Consider the following 19,835-nt stretch of genomic DNA (forward strand, 5'->3'; position numbering starts at 1 on the left):
CTTATAAAGGCTAGTTTACCACCTGTATAATCTTGGCTAAGTCTTTGAACTCTAGGCCTTACTTTCCTCATCTGTAAAATTAAGGCAGTGGATTAGATGGTTTCTAAGGTAATAATAATAATAATAATATACTAATATCAGCTAACATTTACATAGCACTTATTATGTACAAGGCACTTTCCAATTATTATCTCATTTGGTCCTCATTAACAACCTAAGAAGTAAGTTCTATTATTAATCCCAATTTACAGATAATAAAACTGAGGCAAACAGATGAATCAATTTGCCCAGGGATGGATAGCTAGTAAGTATCTAAAACAGGTTTTGATCTCAGATCTTCCTGACTCCAGGACCAATGGTCTATCCACTGAACAACCTAACTAATTTGTGTATCGAAGTTCACAGGATCCTAGATAGGGACATAACTAAGGGAAGTACCAAAATTAAATTTTGTATGAGTACATTTTTCTTTGTTTTCTTCTTTTTCTCTTTTTCTTCCTTTCTGCAACTCTTTGGAGGGGAAAAAGTACTGTTCCCTGGAGCTTGTTTTCCTCACCTACAAAATAATAGGTTTGGACTATATGATTTCATATCATTTCCAGCTTTAAGCCCTCTAAAAAGTTAAAAAGAAAGGCCCAAGGAGATTGAAAGAAATGTAATTGATCACACCACTGAAAATAGTATTGTCTTATACCTATATCTCTCTGTCTACAAATTCAGTTTTCTTTTTTTTTTTAAACCCTTACCTTCCATCTTAGAATCAATACTATACATTGGTTCTAAGGCAGAAGAGTGGTAAGGGCTAGGCAATGAGGGTTAAGTGACTTGCCCAGGGTCACACAGCTAGGAAGTATCCAAGGTCAGATTTGAACCTAGGACCTCCCATCTCTAGGCCCATCAATCCACTGAGCCACCCACCTGACCCCTCAATTTTCTTTCTGTTACACCAAAGGGTTTAATTATTTTGACACCATAATTAATTAGTCAGTTGATAAATATGTATTAAGTGGACAGGCACTATGCTGGGTACTAAGGACACACACATAAAAGGCAAAAGACAGGTCTCAACTTCAAATTCAATCAAATGGAGGAGACAATAAATAAATACATACAAATAAGTTATATAGAGGATGAATAAGAAATAATAAACAGAAGAAAGGCACTAGAATTAAAGGGGTTTGGGAAAGGCTTCCTATAGAAGGTAGGATTTCACTTGGGACTTAAAGTCAAGGAAACCAGTTGGCAGAAATGAGAAAGGAAAGCACTCCAGGCATTGGTGATAGCCAGAGAAAATATCCAGAGCCAAGAGATGGAATGCCTTGTTTCTGGAATAGCCAGAAGTGTCTCTGGATCAGAGAGTGAATGCTGGGGAGTAAGTTGAAAGAAGACTGGAAAGGTTGTAGGGGACTAGATTATGAAGGGCTTTAAATATCAAGCAGAGGATTTTGGATTTGATCTTGGAGATGATAGGGAGCTACTGACATTTATTGAATAGGGGGTCAACATGGTCAGACAAACCTACACTTTAAGAAAATAATTTACAAACTGAATAGAAGTTGAATTGCAATGGGGAGAGACCTGAGGCAGACAGACTCATGTAGTAGGTTAGGCACAAGTGCCTGCATGAAAGTGGTAGCCATATCAGAGTGGGAAAAGGAGGGAGCAGCATTTGAGAGAGATTGCAGAGATGAGATCAATAGGCCTTGGCAACAGATTGGATAAAGGAGGTGAGTTAGTGAGGAAACCAGGATGACTTCCATGTTGTGAGCCTGTGGGAGTGGAAGGAGGATGTTGTCCTCTACCATAACAAGGTAGGTTGATTATAGAAAGGTTTAGGTAGAAAAATGAGCTCCATTTTACACATGTTGAGTTTAAGAGGTCCACTGGACCCCTAGTTTGAGATATCTGAAAGGCAGTTGGAGATTTGAGATTGGAGGTCAGCAGAGCGGTTAAAGCAGAATAGGTAGATTTGTGAATCATCTGCATAGAGATAGTAATTTAATCCATGGGAGCTGATGAGATCACCAAGTGAAGTAATATAGAGGGAAAAGAGAAAAGGACCCAGGGACAGAATCTATGGGGCACCTATTATTAGAAGGCATGATACTAATGAAGATCCAGCAAAGGAGACAACACATATAAGACAAAAACTAGAAGAGAGTGGTGTCCTCACATCTTTGAGAAAAGAGTATCAAGGAGGAGAAGGTAATGAATAATGCCAAAAGCTGCAGAGAAGTTGAGAATAAGGACTAAGAAAAAGCCACTGAATTTAGCAACTAAGAAATCATTGGTAACTTTGGAGAGAGCAGTTTCAGTGTAATGATAAAGATGGAAGCCAGACTGTAAGGAGTAAAGAAGAGTGTGATGGGAAAGAAAATGAAGGCATCTGGTATAGATGACATTTTCAGAGAGTATAGAGAAAGAGAAAAAGGGTTATAGGAAAATAGAGATAGCAGGGATAGAAGGATCAAGTAACAGTGTGTTCATAAAGGAGAAGACATGGGCATGTTTGTAGGCAGTAGGGAATAAGCCAATAGGTAGGGGGAGATTAAAAGCAAATGACAGAGTGGAAGTGATAAGCATAGGTGTCCCTTGGGGTTTGGTCCTGGGTCTTCTTCTCTTCTCCCTCTATACTACTTCACCATATGTGTCCCTTTCTCTCCTCTGACATTGCCACAACTTTAATACAGTTAATAGAGACAGAGTTCTAGCATTATCTCAGGCCTGATTATTGCAATAGTCTGCTGGTGGGTCTCCCTCAAATCTCTCCCCAATGCAACCTACCCTCAATTCATTCATTAAATAAATTTCTTTAAGTGGTTGTCAGCTGAGAGAATAGGGAGAGAGGGAGCCATAAGAAGTATGAGGAGGCATGAAAAACGTTTGAAAAAAACCATTTCAGAGGGTGGGACAGTAATTTGATAAAAGAGCTATAGAAGGATTGCCCAGTGGCAGTGAGGGTCCAATTGAGGTGGTATAACATAAATTTGTAGTAGAACCATTTAGAATGGTTGCATGAGAACAGGAGAACATTGTGCACAGCAATGACAATAATGTATGATAATCAGCCATGGATGAATTAAATATTATCAACAAGACAAGGATCCAGGACAACTTCAGTGGACTTATGATGAAAAAGGGTATCCACCTCCATAGAAGGGACAGAGTCCAAATGCAGATTGAAACATATGATTCTTCACTTTATTTTTTTCTATGAATTTTTCTATGGTGTAAGCAATATATGTCTTGTTTCTCACTATATGACAAATAGGGAAATGCGAACACCCTAAATCATTTTTCTTGCCTTCTTGGGAAAGGGAAAGAGGGGAAACAAAAGGGAAAAATTGTTTCTCCATGTAATTGAAAAATAAAAGTAAATTTAAAAAAAGAATGGCTACATGATTTTCTCCACCTTCATTCAGCAGCATGTCCATAGGAACAAAGGCATTAAATGGTTGGAATGATCCAAGGCAGAAGTCTAGAAGAGTATAATTGATGAAATTTTAATGAATTAAGGATTTAAGAGAGCAGAACAGTGTAGAGTTGAATTGGTTCACCAAGGAGTCATGGTAGGGAAAAGAGGAGAGAGTGACTAGGAGATAGCTTGGGGTATAATTGAGGGGTCAAAGGCTGAGGAAGAATAGGATTTTGTTAGGGAAGGCAGAGAGAGAAATAAAAAGTCAACAGATTATGATTGAATAAAGTGATAGACCAGGAAACCACAAGATGGGCTTGGCTCTTGTTTATGAATTTGTATTTTGGATTGTATTTTGGTCTACCTAAAGTTGCCTTTTGTATTAATCACATATAAGGGACAGGCTTTTCTAAAACAAATGCACTGACTTTTGTTTCATTCCACAAGAAACGATAACATTTGTTTTGGGACATTTTGTCTGTTTCCTGACTCTGGATGATAATGGCCATGAAACTGGAGTTAAGAAATCAGTCTCAATAGCTATCCAAAAAATTTTTGTAGCTTTGTAACTGAATGGAAGCAGAAAAAAGAATACATTGTAGTATTCAGTATTACTAGACAGAATTTCAGTGCCTTGTATGTATTAAAACCTGTAGAAATGAAGATTTTCTATCTATATCTATACACACATATGTGTGTATGTGTACTGTGCATGTACCCTATCCATTTGACAACCAGAATGACATCAGTAAACAAGTCCTAAAACAATGGAGAATGAATAGAAATTTAGGCAGGAGAGGATGTTAACTTGTCAATGACTTCTGCATTTCAGCTGATCATTATAATTTTCCCTTTGAAGGGTAGGGATACTTCCATAAAGAATAGGCGAGAAGAGCCTGCAAGTATTGTTTTAAATATAAGAAAAATCTATCTTAAAATCTATATGTTAGTCCTTTATAGAAACCTTAAGTCAATTGTCATAGAACAGAATGAATGTTACAACCTTCCAGTGCCAAATGTGATAAATAAAAGGATTTATTACTGTTATTATAAACATTAAAATATGCAATCTCAGATCTCAGGGGAAATGAGCACATCAACTGAGTTACTAGGCAACAACCTTAGTTTCAATGTATGTGAAGTACTTTATATAAGAACACTCTACAGTTATCAGAAAAGCAGCCTTAAAAAGTTATGGTGGGGTAAAACTAAGCCCATTATAATTGTTTTTCTTGTATCTACCAATGAAGCCATTGTATAGTCTCTGGCGGTGGGCCAAGCCCTTTTGTCTCACTCCTCCCTCATCTGTATTTTATAATGTGAGTGATATCCACAGGTGTATTGTGGGAAATGAAATCGCTAGGATGGAATGCTTTGAAATTCACATGTACAAAGCATTTTAAGTGTTATTAGAAGCACTGTCCCATGCTATTTTTCAAAGTACTTTAAAAAAAATTCATTTAGTTTTCCAAAAGACACAAAGTGAATGAATTCCAAAAACTCTAATAATTTGCACTAAAACATAATTTATTACAAGGGAGAGATATGTTTAGACTTGCAAAATGATACAAATTTTGAAATTGCTCAAGGACATTTGCCAAAGTATGCAAATTCCATGAACTGGATGATAAATGGTAATTAAAAGAAAAGGTTTACTTTGAGAAGATTACAACAAGAAACTCAAAAGACCAAAATGCTTTGACAGAAGACTTGCCAGATAACTAGATGTATTTGATCTATGTTCTAAGAAAAAATAAAAGGTCTGTCCAAATTCTAAATATGCAGTAAAAATAGGATCCAGTGGGGAGAACCTCATGCTAAGTGTCAGGAAACCAAAATTTAGACAGTAGATTTCTTCAGTTGTGTGCACAATCTCTTACCCTCCCATCTCATTTGAGAACTTGCCCAAATCACTCTCTCCTCCATCCTCAATTATTTCACTATCTACTAGTCCCTTTCTCCCACTACCTACAAACATGCTCAGATCTTCTCTAACCTTTAAAAAAAATGGATGGGAGTAGGGTGGGGTTGTTTGGTAAGGACACCTCATATTATTATCCTATTATCTCTTCTTTCTTCATTGCTAAACACTTCCCTCAGACTCCACCCCTTGCCCAAAGTTGTCTACACTTAGTCCCTCAACTTCCTCAATATGAAGTAACTGCAATCCTTTACAATCTGACTTCTCGACTCATTCCTACAAAGTAATTGTTCTTTCAGAAGTTATCTGCTACACCTTTTGACATGTTCTTGGGCTTCATCTTCTTTAGCCTTTTAGTATTATTCAATATTACTAATAGTATTCTTCTTCTAAATATTCTTTCCTGATTGGGATTCCATTGTTCCCTTCTGATTCCTCTATTTCTTCTTGATCTCTTTTCTCATTCTCCTTTGATGATTCATTGTCTTTCTCCTACCCCCAGTGTAAGTATTTTTCAAGGCTCTATCCCAAGTCCTTTTCTCTTTTTATTTCACCTCTCCATTCCTTAGGATACAATTATCACCTCTCACAGAAGACTCATATGCAGAGGATGTCTCCTAAAAATTATTTTATTGAACTATAAAATAATAATAATAATTCATATGGAAAACAAAAAGTCAAGAATAACAAAGGAATTAATTGAAAAAATATAAAGGAAGGAGGCTTAGCACTACCAGATTTTATAACTTATTATAAAGCAGCAAAGATCAAAACTCTCTGGTCCTAGATAAGTAACAGAAAAGGAGATCAGTGGAACAGAACAGACATACAACAAACAATTGTAAAAGATAATAGTAACCTCATGTTTGACAAGTGTAAAGTTTTTGAAATAATTTTTACCAAATAGTGAATTTTTATCAAGAAAACTAGAAAACAATCTGGCAGAAACTAGACATACACACAATATCTTACACCATTTACCAAGATAAAATCAAAATGGAGACATAACCTAGGCATAAAGGGAGATATCATAAGCAAATTAGAAGAACAGGAAACATATTACCCATCAGATTTATGGATAGTAAGAGAATTTATGAACAAACAAAAGATAGAAGGCATTGTGAGCTGTAAGATGAATAATTTTGAATACATAAAATTGAAAAGATTTGGTATGATTTTAAGATTTTTGGATACCCTGTCCATATATGTGTATACTTATTTATGCTTTGGTAAAGCTTTCCATGATACCTCCAGTGAAAAGTGTTTTTCTATCTTCAAAATTTCCTTAAGTCAATTTATTTGGATCTTTCCTTTATACTATACTTTGTACTACTTATTTATATAGTTTTCATATCCCTCCTAATTCCTAGCATAGGAACTTATACATAGTAGGTGCTTAATACTTGCTTGCTGAGTTTATTTTAATTGGATCACAATACTAGCTCACTTGATGTTCTTGGGCAAGTTGTCAGATCTTGGGAATAACACCTACATGATACTTTATATTTTATGAAGCACTTTCCTTAATAATAATTCTCTGGAGTAGGTGATGCAAGTCTTGCCTCCATTTTAGAAATGAAAAAACTAAAGGTCAGGAGGACTAAATTACTTGCTTCAGGTCAAAACTCTAGTTACAATTAAAGCAATGAATGGATTCCATTAAATGCTTGAACAGGGTAAAGTTCTTAATCTCTATGGATCATAGACCCATTTGGCAGTCTGGTAAGACCTGCTGCCCTTTGCACAAAATAAAGGTCTTAAATGGATCAAATAAAATCTATAAGCTTGTAAAAGAAACCAATTATGTTGAAATACAGTTAACAAAATATTTTAAGAATAAGTTCACTAATCCCAGGTTAAGAACTCCTCCTCTACAGCCTTCTGCAAAGTCTTTTTCTTTTTCTTTTCATAATACCATGTTGCTTCTTTGTGACCATTTCCCTATTTTAAAAAAATGAGTTTCACAGGTGGTGTTTGCTTCACTGCAGTGGTGATGAGGATTTCCCAGATTGAAAGAACGTGCTTAAAAATATTTGGGATCATGTGCTAAAACAATTGGTCCAGTGTTATTTATTAAAATAAATTAAAACACTCAACAAACACTTATTCAGCACCTATGTTATTCAAGTCCTTGAGCACAAATTAGCATTCCTGTTAAAGCAGCCAAGTATAAACATTGTTAGAACTTCAACTGTTTTTCCTCTCTTAGGTTGCATGAAGGCTTAAAAAGTACACGAATAGAGGCAACTAGGTGGCTATAAAGAGCAAGGCCTGGAGACAGGAAATCCTGGGTTCAAATTTGACCTCAAATACTCCATTGTTGTGTGACTGTAGGCAAGTCACTTAACCCCCATTGCCTAGCCCTTACCACTATTCTGCCTTGGAACTAATACTTAGTATTGATTTTAAGAAAGATGGTAAGGGTTGTTCTTTTTTAAGTACATTAATAAATCCCCCTAGGTAAGAACTAAGATTTTCTAGTATCTTAAATTATAGAAGAAAATAAAAAGTACCATTTTTATAGCTATTATCAAGCTGTGTTCTCATGCCCTTCTAGTATCTTGAATTATCCAATGATGATGAAAAAGAGGCACTTAAAGGGGATATATGAATGTGACCCACAGTTTGTGACAAAGATGGGATTAATAGATCCTGACTCAAAGCTTTTGTAAAGGCTTCAAATTTGGTACAACCGATTAACTACTACGTTGCTAATTATCTGAGCATCTAGATTATAAATCTTCCAAATTACCCATTCAGTGAGAGCAAGAATTAGTTCTTTCAGATTTAAAAGATGAATAACACAAAATAATGATCAATGTTATACTCATACATCTGACCTCTTAGCCAGGTGACATTTCCCTGAAACTCCTTTATCTAGGTCAGTTGTATGAAAGGGAAAAGAAGGGTCTGAATAATGATAGTACAAGAGCAATAAAACCACATTGGAAGTTGACTATTAGAGAATCAGCTAAACGCACAGAAGATGACTAACCCTCCAAAAGAGAAGGTAACTACATTCTCAACCAATCCAAATTATCATCTGAAAGAAATCCATTCTCTTGTTTGTCTAACAATGGAACATATGACACCAAAATTCTTATTGTCTAATCCAAGAGCTTCCAGTAGACCCTAAAGCTAGAATAAGGGACCTGATGTTGACCACCTCATTAACTTGATGCCTTGGGTCAGATGTCAAGAATCTAGCTGGACAGTGCCAAAAAGTGAGGGGCTAAGCTGGCTGGCAACCAGTGAAAAGGAGTTAATACTATTATCTTCTGTTTTTCCTCCTACACATGTAACCACTCTTTCTCAATCTTCCTTGCTGGCTCATTATCTAGATCATGTCCCTATGAGTCTTTCCCCGAGGTTGTTTCCTAGGCCCTCTTCTTTCCTCCCTTTATACCAGGGGTTCTTATCCTTTTTTGTATCATGGACCTCTGTAGCAGTCTAATGAAGTCAATGTACCCTTTCTCAGAATAATGATCTGAAATATTTGAAGGAAATGCTAAATTTCCCTTAGAAATTACTGAAAATAAAGGTTGAATATTTTTTCCATGTCCATGACCCCCCAGAAATCTGGACCCCAGAAAAAGAACCCTGCCTTTGTACTCTCTTGGTAAACTCATCCACCTCCAATGAATTTAATTACTATCTCTATGTTGATGACTCACAGAATTCTATATTTAGTCCCAATATCTCCCCCTGAGCTGAAGCTCACATCATCAACTGCCTACTGGACATTTCAAAATGAATGTGTTCCAGAGAAATATCAAACTAAGCATGTCCAAACCAGAACTTAGTATCTTTTCCTTCAAATGCTCCCCATTTCCAAAATTCTCTATTTCTGCTGAATCACCATTCTTCCAGTTTCCTAGGTTCATAACCTTGGCATTATCCTGGATTCTTCACTCTCCCTTCCACAATATAGCAAATCAATTCCCAAATCTTGCTATTCCCACCTCCATAATATCTCTTGTACCCAACCTCTTCTTTCTACTCACATAGCCACCATGTTAATTCAAACCCTCAACATTCCTGACCTAGATTTTTGCAATGGCACCCTTCACTTGTCTCTTTACCTCAAATCTCTCCCTACACTGTCTATTTTGCACACTGCTACCAAAGTCAATTCTCTTAAGCATAAATATTTTAACCCCTTACTCAATAGTCTCTAGGAGCTCCCCATCATTTCTAGGATAAAATATAAACTGCTCTGTTTATAGCCCTTTCCAAACTGGCTCCAATCTATCTTTCTGGCATCATTTTGGACATAATTTCACTTTTCTTGTTCTAGAATTCAGCCAAATTGGTCTTTTCTCTGTTACTCATATATAAACTCTATCTTCCTTCTCTGTGTATGTATGTGTGTGTGTGTTTTTACTGACCATCAGCCATGTGTAGAATGTATTCTATCCTCATCTCTACCTAATAGTATCCCTTTCTTCCTTCAAGATGCATCTCAAACATTAACTCCTACATGAGACTTTCTTGATCTTCCCAACTGCTAGTGCCTGCTCTTCCAAACTACCTTATACTTTATTACTTTGACCACTGAAGGTCTTGGGGAATGTGGTGAAATCCTAATCACAGGAATATCAATTTGGCATGGAGGATAGATTAGAAAGATGAAGAGACAGAAGGCAGAGAAACCAGTCAAGAAGCTATAGTTCAAGCAAGAAGTGAAAGAACCTGAATAAGGCTAGTGTCAACAGGAAAGATAGGAAAAAGTGTGGACAAGATAAAATTGATAAGACAGCAAGTGATTGATATTGGTGGATAAGGGAAAGTGAGGATGACTTCTAGTTTGCAAAACTGAATGACTATAAGAATGGTAGTTCACTAGTTACAATTAAGGAAAGTGGAAGAAAGGTTTGGTTTAGGAAAAAGATAATGAGTTATCAATTTTTTAAATTAATTGGCCTGAGAATTTTAAATTTTCTGTTCTCAAACTAGGCAAATTATTCAGATTATAGAAAGTTTGTGTAGATTCATTTGCCAAACAATCATTAATAATGCTAAAATATTTGTGGAGGATTGGCAAGATGCTAGAAGACCATTAATGGTCAGTTTTCAAATATGTTGATGAATGTTGATGAATGATTTCCAATTTAGGGAAAAAAGTAAAAATTGGAAAAGAAATCAATACAAAGGGCAGTTTCAGAATTCTATCAAGGCACCAAGCTTCAGAGCTCATCAGAGTACTCTCCTATATTCTCCTCCTCAGGGAACTTCATGAAGAGTCTAGAATCCCAGCAACTGCTCTTCTTCATAGCTCTATCCTTGACTGTCATATTTCTCTTATGTCCATAACTGGCTCTCTTTGCTGCCAGGAATTCCACTTCTTGAAACTACCTAAACAAGGCTTCTCTGTGTGTATAGCTGGAGAATAAAAGTCTCTGCTCCCTGTTGGATACAATGTCTACTACTGGTTCCACTTCAAAGAAACACAGCTAGTGGAATAAAAAGAAGAAATCCTCTCCTCTCTGCCTAAGAGCAATTCCATTTCATGGATTTGGTTTCCTACACTGCTGATCACTGGCCTGGCCTGCCCAAATGAAGGCCTTACTTTACCTCCCCTACTTGCAGAAAAATGATTTGCCTTAATGAGTTGACCCGGAGAGAGCTTAGATGAGGAGCTGAAGAGAAATATGAAGCTTTGATGAATAGATCTCTGCATCATCTTCATGGAGATGATAGTTGAATCCTAATACTTGCCTGACCATGTGGAATGATCAGTAAATATAATTCAAGGTATTCAAGTATTGAGTATATCTGTTCCAGTGCCTGCATTCTCAGAGATAGGTAAAACTTAAAAATCAATCATAGCTGCTGAGACTGATAAAAAAACATCTGATAGATACTGATATTCAAATATGTTGTAAAGTCTGATGATGGGGATAGAGAGGCTTATACTGCTTCTTCTCATCCATGTTTTGAGGATTAAGAATTATAACAGATGTAAAGTACTTTTGCAAACACAAATCACTATTAAACTACTGTTTATTAATCACAGTGTGGGAAAGATAGTGGTCAGTGTGGCCTGAAGAAAACAATTGCTTAATCTCCCTTTTAAGAATAGTTCATATCCTCCTTCCTTTACATTTTTTTCATTAATTCTTTTGATTTTCTTGACCTTTTATCCTTCCAAATGAATTTTTAAAAAACCGATCTTAGAATAAATACTGTATATTGGTTCCAAGGTAGAAGACTGGTAAGGGGTAGGCAATGGTCAAATGACTTATTCAGGGTCACACAGCTAGGAAATATCTAAGGCCAGATTTGAACCTAAGGATCACTCAACTCTAGGCCCAGATCTCAATCCACTGACTCACCTAGCTGTCCCCTAAAATGAATTTTATTCTTACTTTTAGTTCAATAAAATAATTAGAATGGCATTGATTAGATATATCAGTTTATGTAGAATTGTCATTTTAATTATATTGGCTATACCCACCCAAGAACAAATAATATTTTTCTATTTAAATCTGACTTTATTTGTATAAAAGCCTTTTTATAATTATATTTATATAGTTCCTGGGCCAGTTTTGGCAGGTATACTCCTAGTTATTTTATTCTATCTATAGTTTTTAACATTATTTTATTTGGTCATTTCCAAACATTATTCATTGGAAACAAAGATCATTTTCTTTTCCTCCCTCCCCCCCTCCCACCACCTCTCCCATAGCCGACACGCTATTACACTAGGTATCACATGTGTCCTTGATTCAAACCCATTTCCATGTTGTTGGTATTTGCACTAGAGTGTTCATTTAGAGTCTCTCCTCAGTCATATCTCCTCCACCCCTGTAGTCAAGCAATTGCTTTTCATTGGTGTTTTTACTCCCACAGTTTATCCTCTGCTTGTGGATAGTGTTTTTTAGATCCCTGCAGATTGTTCAGGGACATTGCATTGACATTAATGGAGAAGTCCATTACCTTCGATTGTACCACAGTGTATTAGTCTCTGTGTACAGTGTTTTCCTGGTTCTGCTCCTTTCGCTCTGCATCACTTCCTGGAGGTTGTTCCAGTCTCCATGGAATTCCTCCACTTTATTATTCCTTTAAGCACAATAGTATTCCATCACCAACATATACCACAATTTGTTCAGCCATTCCCCAATTGAAGGGCATCCCCTCATTTTTCCAATTTTGGGTCACCACAAAGAGCACTGCTATGAATATTCTTGTACAAGTCTTTTTCCTTATTTTCTCTTTGGGGTACAAATCCAGCAGTGCTATGGCTGGATCAAAGAGCAGACAGTCTTTTATCACCCTTTGGGCACAGTTCCAAATTGCCCTCCAGAATGGTTGGATCAATTCACAACTCCACCAGCAATGAATTAGTGTCCCTACTTTGCCACATCCCCTCCAGCATTCATTACTTTCCATAGCTGTCATGTTAGCCAATCTGCTAGATGTGAGGTGATACCTCAGAGTTGTTTTGATTTGCATCTCTCTGATTATAAGAGATTTAGAACACTTCTTCATGTGCTTATTAATAGTTTTGATTTCTTTGGCTGAGAACTGCCTGTTCATGTCCGTTCCCATTTATCAATTGGAGAATGACTTGATTTTTTGTACAATTGATTTAGCTCTTTGTAAATTTGAGTAATTATACCTTTGTCAGAGGTTTTTGTTATGAAGATTGTTTCCCAATTTGTTGCTTCCCTTCTGATTTTAGTTACATTGGTTTTGTTTGTACAAAACCTTTTTAATTTGATGTAGTCAAAATTATTTATTTTACATTTTGTGTGTATGGGGTGCTCAGGGAGGGGTAGCACCTTGGTATGGAGGGCTTGTCGTGCCCCCCTAGGGCAGCTCTCCAGCTTCTGACCCCCCCACCTGACACCCAGCTCTCACTTGTGGCTCCCAGTAGCTGCTAGCATGTGGCAGCAGCCACACCCCGGGCAATGGCTTCGACAGGCCAGCTAAACCTTGTGAGGGTAGCCATCAGGTCGTCGACCCCTGGTGAACCAGGGCTTTGCTCACCCAGCATGTGAAGATTGCTTCGGCTGAACAGATGGAAGAAACCAACAAGAAGGTTCAACAGCTGAGATGGTGACGCAGCAAGGCACTATGGAGTGCTTAGGGCGTGTTGGAGCACAAAGGACAACACGGCCATCCAATGCAGCTGAGGAAGTCTCCAGGTGTAACAACTTTTCGTGCCATTGGACCCAGGCTTCCAATGCCGAGAGAGTGGGACTGTCTCTGTGCATCGACTTTTCCACTTAAAACTCCTTCACACACAAGTATCTTTGTGCAAATGCACAAAGACAACCATCATTCTTGGCTTCCAAGAGACTACTACTACTATTACTACTACTACTACTACTACTACTACTACTACTACTACTACTACTACATTTTGTGACTCTTTCTAAGTATTTCTGCTCCTGTTCCTGCCTTTTCTTCTTTCACTATTTCCTTCTACACCAATTTTTGCTTTTAAACAGTCCCCCTTGTTCCCACCCTTATTTTACTTTCCTTTCTACCCCCCTCTGTTCTTATCCCCCCCCTTATTTTCCCTATAGTCTTTCTAAAATTAACCCCCTGCCCCCTCCCTCTCTTGTACTGCTTCCCTCCCCACCAGACTGTTTGTTACCCTTCTACTCCCCTATAGGGTGCAAATCTATTTTCTGCCCCCAATGGATTGGATTGTTTTTCCCTCTTTGAGTCAATTTCAAAGCATTTAAAAGTTAAGTATTTCCTGTCTCCGTCCTCTTTACCCTTCCAGTGTATTGATGTTCTCCCCCCTCCCACCATGAGCTTCTTTATGACATATAAATTTACCCCCATTTGTTTCTTTTCCCATTTCTTTTAATATTAACCTATTTTTAAGCTCTAGTTATATATATATATATGCATACTCATGTGTATGTATTTTTGCATGTATATATCTCTATACCTATTTATGTCTTGTCCTTTCATCCTATACAGTTTGTCACTGTTCCCTCTAAGTGTACTTCCTTTTGCTGCCCAGGTAATAGCATCAGTTTTTAAGAGTTACCAATGACCTCTTTTCTTATAGGGATACATATCATTTTAACTTATTGAGTCTCTTAAAAATTTTTTTTGTTTTTTTTCCCCCTTTTTAATTACCTTTTGATGATTCTCTTGATTTCTGTGCTTGGACATCATATCTTCTGTTCAGGTCTGGTCTTTTCTTTACGAATTCTTGAAATTCTTCTATTTTGTTAAATGGCCATACTTTCCCTTTAAGAATACAGTCAGAGACTTCCGGTTAAGATGGCGGCTTAGAGAAAGCTGAAGTTCAGATCTCCGGAAAACCCTTCCCGACCGATCTCAAACTAGAAGCTCCTAAGGCGCCGAAATTCAAAACGATCAACAGCACAGACCCTGGGAACCCTCCTCCTGGACCTGGACCCGGTTCAAAAGGTACGGCTCCCCTTAAAAGCCAGAACCCGAGATCCCTCGGACCTCAGGGGTAGGAGCGCAGAGTCCAAGGCTCCCGGAAGCGGCAGCCGCACCGGGCTCAGAGAGCAGGGTCTGAGGAACAACAACCCTCAGGGTCTTCTACCCAAGTCCCAGTCCGGGTGAAAGTTACTGCCTGGGGCCTCCGCTGCAAAGAGCCTGTCGGTCAGGGTGAAAGTTACTGCCTGGGGCCTCCGCTGCAGAGAGCTGGTCAAAACAACAGCAACCCTCAGGGCGGGCAAGACAGCCTCACGGGCTGGATCCTGCTATCCAAGTCTCAGTGAAAGTCTGTGCTCTCGGAGCTTGGGGAAGCGGCAGCCCATCCCCCCGCAGGCCGACGAAACAGCCTCACGGCCAGGGATTCTGAAGGCAACTTCCGGAAATCGAGCCAGGGGGAGAGTGTGGCCTCGTGGTCCGACCCTTCCATTCCAGTTCCAGTGAGGCATATTCAGTTTAACCCAGGGAACGCTCATAGAACCAACATCTGCCCAGGACTAAAGCCTCTGATCACCAGACAAAGACAAGAAAAGCCAATCCTCCACGTTCAGAGATGACAAACTCCACAGAAGCACAGAAGCCCCAAAATACCAAGAAAAATAAGAAGAAAGGGGCGACTCTGGACACATTCTATGGAGCCAAAATACAAAAAACAGAGCAGATAGAAGAAGATATACAAGAAAATTCTCCAAAATCTTCCAAAGGAAATAGAAACTCTCCACAAACCCATGAAGAATTTGAATCAGAAAGGACCAAAAAGATGGAAGCCCTCTGGGAGGAAAAGTGGGAAATGATGCAAAAGAAATTCACGCATCTACAAAACCAGTTTGACCAAACTGTAAAAGAAAACCAGGCTTTAAAGCAAGAACTAATAAAGCAAAGCCAAAACACCAAGAAATTAGAAGAGAACATAAAATATCTCACCGACAAGGTGATAGATCTGGAAAACAGGGGGAGAAGAGAAAATTTAAGAATAATTGGACTCCCAGAAAAGCCAGAAATAAACACCAAACTGGACATGGTGATACAAGATATAATCAAAGAAAATTGCCCAGAGATTCTAGAACAAGGGGGCAATACAGCCACTGACAGAGCTCACAGAACACCTTCTACACTAAACCCCCAAAAGACAACTCCCAGGAATGTAATTGCCAAATTCCAAAGCTATCAAACAAAAGAAAAAATCCTACAGGAAGCCAGAAAAAGACAATTTAGATATAAAGGAATGCCAATCAGGGTCACACAAGACCTTGCAAGTTCTACTCTGAATGATCGTAAGGCATGGAACATGATCTTCAGAAAGGCAAGAGAGCTGGGTCTCCAACCAAGAATCAGCTACCCAGCAAAACTGACTATATACTTCCAAGGGAAAGTATGGGCATTCAACAAAATAGAAGACTTCCAACTTTTTGCAAAGAAAAGACCAGAGCTCTGTGGAAAGTTTGATACCGAAAATCAAAGAGCAAGGAATACATGAAAAGGTAAATATTAAGGAAAGGGGAAAAATGTTATCTTCTTTTACTCAAACTCTCTTCTATAAGGACTACATTTATATCAACCTATGTATACTAATATGAGGGGAAAATGTAATGTATAAATAGGGGGTAAAGAAAGACCAAATAGAATAATGGTTCTCACACAAAGATTCACAGGGGAAGGGGAGGGGAAGAAAACTCCTAAAAGAAGGAGAGGAAGAGAGGGGGGGGGGGGTTTACTTAAACCTCAATCTCAGGGAAATCAACTCTGAGAGGGAAAAACATCCAGATCCATTGGGATCTTGAATTCTATCTTACCCAACAAGGGTAAGGAGAAGGGAAAACCAAGGGGGGGAGGGGGAGAGGGAGAACAAAAAGGGAGGGAAAGAGAGGGGGGAGGGGGAGGGAACAAAAAGGGAGGGACTAAAAAGGGAAACATCAAGGGAGGGGACAAGGGGGACTGATTCAAAGTAAATCACTGGACTAAAAGGTAGAGCCGAAGAAGAAAAGGTTAGAATTAGGGAAGGCAATCAAAATGCCAGGGAGTCCACAAATGACAATCATAACTTTGAACGTGAATGGGATGAACTCACCCATAAAACGTAGACGAATAGCTGAATGGATTAGAATCCAAAACCCTACCATATGTTGTCTTCAAGAAACACACATGAGGCGGGTTGACACCCACAAGGTCAGAATTAAAGGATGGAGTAAGACCTTCTGGGCCTCAACTGATAGAAAGAAGGCAGGAGTGGTAATCATGATATCTGATAAAGCCAATGCAAAAATAGACCTGATCAAAAGGGATAGGGAAGGTAATTATATTTTGTTAAAAGGGACTCTAGACAATGAGGAAATATCATTAATCAACATGTATGCACCAAATAATATAGCACCCAAATTTCTAATGGAGAAACTAGGAGAATTGAAGGAAGAAATAGACAATAAAACCATACTAGTGGGAGACTTAAACCAACCATTATCAAATTTAGATAAATCAAATCAAAAAATAAATAAGAAAGAGGTAAAAGAAGTGAATGAAATCTTAGAAAAATTAGAATTAATAGACATATGGAGAAAAATAAATAGGGATAAAAAGGAATACACCTTCTTCTCAGCACCACATGGCACATTCACAAAAATTGACCATACATTAGGTCACAGAAACATAGCACACAAATGCAAAAAAGCAGAAATAATGAATGCAGCCTTCTCAGATCACAAGGCAATAAAAATAATGATTAGTAATGGTACATGGAAAACCAAATCTAAAACCAATTGGAAATTAAACAATATGATACTCCAAAACCGTTTAGCTAAAGAAGAAATCATAGAAACAATTAATAATTTCATCAAGGAAAATGACAATGGCGAAACATCCTTTCAAACCTTTTGGGATGCAGCCAAAGCGGTAATCAGAGGCAAATTCATATCCCTGAAAGCTCATATTAACAAACAAGGGAGAGCAGAGATCAATCAATTGGAAATGCAATTGAAAAAACTCGAAAGCGATCAAATTAAAAACCCCCAGCAGAAAACCAAATTAGAAATCCTAAAAATTAAGGGAGAAATTAATAAAATCGAAAGTGATAGAACTATTGATTTAATAAATAAGACAAGAAGCTGGTACTTTGAAAAAACAAACAAAATAGACAAAGTACTGGTCAATCTAATTAAAAAAAGGAAGGAAGAAAAGCAAATTCACAGCATTAAAGATGAAAAGGGGGACAGCACCTCCAATGAGGAGGAAATTAAGGCAATCATTAGAAATTACTTTGCCCAATTATATGGCAATAAATACACCAATTTAGGAGAAATGGATGAATATATACAAAAATACAAACTGCCTAGACTAACAGAAGAGGAAATAGAATTCTTAAATAATCCCATATCAGAAATTGAAATCCATCAAGCCATCAAAGAACTTCCTAAGAAAAAATCCCCAGGGCCTGATGGATTCACCTGTGAATTCTATCAAACATTCAGAGAACAGTTAACCCCAATACTATACAAACTATTTGACATAATAAGCAAAGAGGGAGTTCTACCAAACTCCTTTTACGACACAAACATGGTACTGATTCCAAAACCAGGCAGGTCAAAAACAGAGAAAGAAAACTATAGACCAATCTCCCTAATGAATATAGATGCAAAAATTTTAAATAGGATACTAGCAAAAAGACTCCAGCAAGTGATCAGAAGGATCATTCACCATGATCAAGTAGGATTCATACCAGGGATGCAGGGCTGGTTCAACATTAGGAAAACCATCCACATAATTGACCACATCAACAAGCAAACTAGCAAGAACCACATGATTATCTCAATAGATGCAGAAAAAGCCTTTGATAAAATACAACACCCATTCCTATTAAAAACACTAGAAAGCATAGGAATAGAAGGGTCATTCCTAAAAATAATAAACAGTATATATCTAAAACCAACAGCTAATATCATCTGCAATGGGGATAAACTAGATGCATTCCCAATAAGATCAGGAGTGAAACAAGGATGCCCATTATCACCTCTACTATTTGACATTGTACTAGAAACACTAGCAGTAGCAATTAGAGAAGATAAAGAAATTGAAGGCATCAGAATAGGCAAGGAGGAGACCAAGTTATCACTCTTTGCGGATGACATGATGGTCTACTTAAAGAATCCTAGAGATTCAACCAAAAAGCTAATTGAAATAATCAACAACTTTAGCAAAGTTGCAGGATACAAAATAAACCCACATAAATCATCAGCTTTTCTATATATCTCCAACACAGCTCAGCAGCAAGAACTAGAAAGAGAAATCCCATTCAAAATCACCTTAGACAAAATAAAATACCTAGGAATCTATCTCCCAAGACAAACACAGGAACTATATGAACACAACTACAAAACACTCGCCACACAACTAAAACTAGACTTGAACAATTGGAAAAACATTAACTGCTCATGGATAGGACGAGCCAATATAATAAAAATGACCATCCTACCCAAACTTATTTATCTATTTAGTGCCATACCCATTGAACTACCAAAATACTTCTTCACTGATTTAGAAAAAACCATAACAAAGTTCATTTGGAAGAACAAAAGATCAAGGATATCCAGGGAAATAATGAAAAAAAACACATATGATGGGGGCCTTGCAGTCCCAGACCTCAAACTATATTACAAAGCAGCAGTCATCAAAACAATTTGGTACTGGCTAAGAAACAGAAAGGAAGATCAGTGGAATAGACTGGGGGAAAACGACCTCAGCAAGACAGTATACGATAAACCCAAAGATCCCAGCTTTTGGGACAAAAATCCACTATTCGATAAAAACTGCTGGGAAAATTGGAAGACAGTGTGGGAGAGACTAGGAATAGATCAACACCTCACACCCTACACCAAGATAAATTCAAAATGGGTGAGTGACTTAAACATAAAGAAGGAAACCATAAGTAAATTGGGTAAACACAGAATAGTATACATGTCAGACCTTTGGGAGGGGAAAGGCTTTAAAACCAAGCAAGATATAGAAAGAATCACAAAATGTAAAATAAATAATTTTGACTACATCAAACTAAAAAGCTTTTGTACAAACAAAACCAAT

The sequence above is a fragment of the Monodelphis domestica genome, chromosome 2 (genome assembly GCF_027887165.1).
Source record: "Monodelphis domestica isolate mMonDom1 chromosome 2, mMonDom1.pri, whole genome shotgun sequence".
Taxonomy (NCBI): domain Eukaryota; kingdom Metazoa; phylum Chordata; class Mammalia; order Didelphimorphia; family Didelphidae; genus Monodelphis; species Monodelphis domestica.